A 3456-nucleotide genomic window follows, 5' to 3' on the forward strand; every position below is an offset into this window, starting at 1 on the left:
TATGGTGGTTCGATAAGCCGTTACATACAAGATAAGGAGGTTATGGTGGTTCGATAAGCCGTTACATACAAGATAAGGAGGTTATGGTGGTTCGATAAGCCGTTACATACAAGATAAGGAGGTTAGCCACGTTTGCCAGGTTTGAACTTAAGGAATATGATTTTACAATGGTTTGCCAGGCCGACACCTTCTTGATTAGGAGAGATGCGATTAGGCTGATACTGACGGGATTAGGACAGTTCGACAGTTCAGGACTGGTTCGCCATGTCGACATCTACAGGATTAGGAAGTTAGACTGGTTCGCCGGGCCAACACCTCCATAATTCGGAGATAAGACTCGTTTTTCAGGCCGACGCCAATGGGATTACGAGATATGACTACAGCATTTGGACATTTTACTGATTAGATATTAGACCATTTCACCAGGCCGACACTAAATAATTTGGAGAATAGACAGGTTCGCCACACCGACACCTACATGGTTAGGATATAAGACTGGTTCGACAGGCAGGCACCTACCTGATTAGGAGGTAAGACAGGGAACTGGAGTCGGTTCTGCAGAGGGAAGAGTGTCATGTTAACTACAAGGACATTACACTACTCCCGATACTATACAACAGCCTGTTCAGTTTGACTTGATCAAGTGAATACTAATGACTTGCGTGACCGTGTCACGGCTGGTTGGGTATATCATTATGAAGGGGTGCACCTTTGTCAGTGTAACATTCTCTGCTCAAACTATTTCATGAAATTAACTCTACCTGCCGTTTGTACCATATGGCCTCACGGGTCATGCATATGTAGAGTTCAAGCCGAACAAGCCTTAGAATTCAGGGGTAGCCTAGTGGTTTAAGTGTCATCATGCAATTGTTCGATTCCTAACATGGGTACAATGTGTGAATCTCATCTATTGTGTCCTCATCAACGGTGTCCACATTCCAGCGATATTGCTGGGATGTGGTTAAACGCGCCGTAAGCCCGTACTCACACATTCATTGCTTCACTCTGGATAGACCCGTGAAGGTCCCAGGGTAGAATAGGCCTTCAGCAACTCATGCTTGCCATGAAAGGCGACTAGGCTTCTCGTAAGAAGCGACTAACGGGATCGGGTGGACTTGACTTGGTTGGCACATGTCATCGGTTCCCAGTTCCGGAGATCGATGTTCATGCTGTTGGTCACTGGATTGTCTGTTCCAGGCTCAATTATTTACAGACCACCGCCATATAGCATGAATATTGCTGACTAAAAGCTAAATTCACTCACTCTCGATATTTAACACCGCTAATCATTCTTTCAATAGCAAATAAAGCGCACGTAAAATATATCGAAGGCGCTTGTTTTTGTTGAAACAACATTCATCAAGTGGAGTTTATCGAAACATTTCCTGGATTTAGTTCGAATTATACATAACTCACTCACCAACTAAACTCTTTGCGACCTGTTTGAATATGTGTTATATGTGGTTGAAACGGATGTCCAGAGCATAAACCTTCCCCCATATAATCACAAGCCATGCGTATAGGCATGGACTTTAGTCATAGTGTGAGTATATCATATATTATTTAAGGTGAAGTTAATTGTCTATTTGCCCCCTATTACCAGTAGGCTGAATGCAACTTTAATCGTGACATTCGTTGTAATTATACACCATTGACAAGTGGGGCTTTTCTAAATGGGATTGACTCTCACTTCAACCAGTTTCCCCTTGTCTCTTTCTCATAATGGAGAAAATGCTGGAACCTTTGGCGATTAAAGGGATAAAATTAACTGAAACAGACTGTGGTAGATGCTACGAGTCCCAGACTGGATACAACATACTTTGAGTGAGTGAGTATGTACTTACACCTCTTGGCAATACCCAGCAATAACAGGGCGAGAGCACTAAAAATGGGCGTGACACGTTGTCCCCACATTGGGAATCGAACCCAGGTGTTCAGCGTGACGAGCGGACGCCTCTACCATTACGCTACCAAGTCACCTCTCCATAAATATAAAGAGGGCTTTGGTCCGTAAATCAAACGACTAAATGCATTCCACATCCACTAACAATATCTGATTATATTACAGTGAGTTCCCTTTTTGTTATGAGTGTTTGTTTGTTTGTTCGTTTGTTTATTACTTCAATCAGAAATACTACAACATCATGTAAATGGCACTGATCGGGCTGACTTTGCTGACCCGTGGTCGGTACCGTGAAATAAGATGACAGCTTGTGTTTACTAATTGTTAGCAAGCAGTGATGATTTCAACTGTTTGTCGGGCATGCTTGTTGTAAGATTCGACTAACGGGATCGGGTGATCAGGTTCGCTGACTTAGTTGACAAATGTCATCGTCTCCCATTTGCATAGATCAATGCTCATACTCTTGAACACTGGATTGTCCGGTCCAGGCTCAATTATTTACAGACCTCTGCCATATAGCTGGAATGTTGCTGAGTGCGGCGTAAAACTAAACTCACTCACTCACTTGTTTTGCTGACAACGCCTCAACACGTTCATCATGAGCAGAACACATTTGCGAGCACTTGATCGCTGAAAGGTATGTCTGTACTTAGCGAAACGGAACACATTTGTGTACAATCAGTTTTAGTTAGATGTAATCATATCAATAACAGTTATGTTATATACGAACAAGCTTTATGGATGAACAACGTCTTTAGTCAGATGCAGCGACGTTTCGGTACAGGTTTTTGTACAGTTGTCAAGCTGGTAAGTAAGATAGAAAACGGGGTAATATACACACAGTACAAACTGATAAATTGGGAGACGCCAGTAAATTTAATTTGCCAAGTGACACGAGCGCTCACTAATTTACCTCAACTATTTATGCTTAACAAACGTACTTAACTGTGATCCACTGTGTTGTTAGTACACGTTCAACAAATCAACAGGAAAGCCAAGACAGTGGATGCCGGGTTTGTGAGCGTTAACTATTGCACAAACAGTCAACAGGGCGGTCTTTAAAGTACCGAAGCTCGGAGTAGGCTGAGACCGGATTAGAGGGCGTGCAAATGATCCTAAATTAACTAGCTTCTGTCGGTACCAAATTCTAGTGCCGATATTGGGAGCATGCCGGATTGGAAAGATGCCGGTTTTGAGGGTTTCCACTGTACTTAACTAAATCAACAAAGACCATTAAGTGAAATGTACAATGACACGGGGTTGCATGTAGAAGATAGGTATCAAGGCGGTAATAAGCGATTACATGCAGAAGACATGGTCAGCAGGGGATAACAGACATGTTTAATTTGTAATGGTAAATAAAAACAGTTAGAGTTGGTTGATACGTTCATCCTTTGCACATGGGATAAAGTAAGCCTGATCTCCATAGATCAGGGGTCGGTTTCGTTTGATGTGGATGGCTTCGGTTAATTTTCCTTTGGTGAAGGCAGGTTGGTTGACTACCAGTATTGTGTACTCTGTCTATTTGATTTGATGATTGTGATTGTTCTGTA

Source organism: Haliotis asinina, chromosome 13 (genome assembly GCF_037392515.1).
Source record: "Haliotis asinina isolate JCU_RB_2024 chromosome 13, JCU_Hal_asi_v2, whole genome shotgun sequence".
In the NCBI taxonomy this organism is placed as follows: domain Eukaryota; kingdom Metazoa; phylum Mollusca; class Gastropoda; order Lepetellida; family Haliotidae; genus Haliotis; species Haliotis asinina.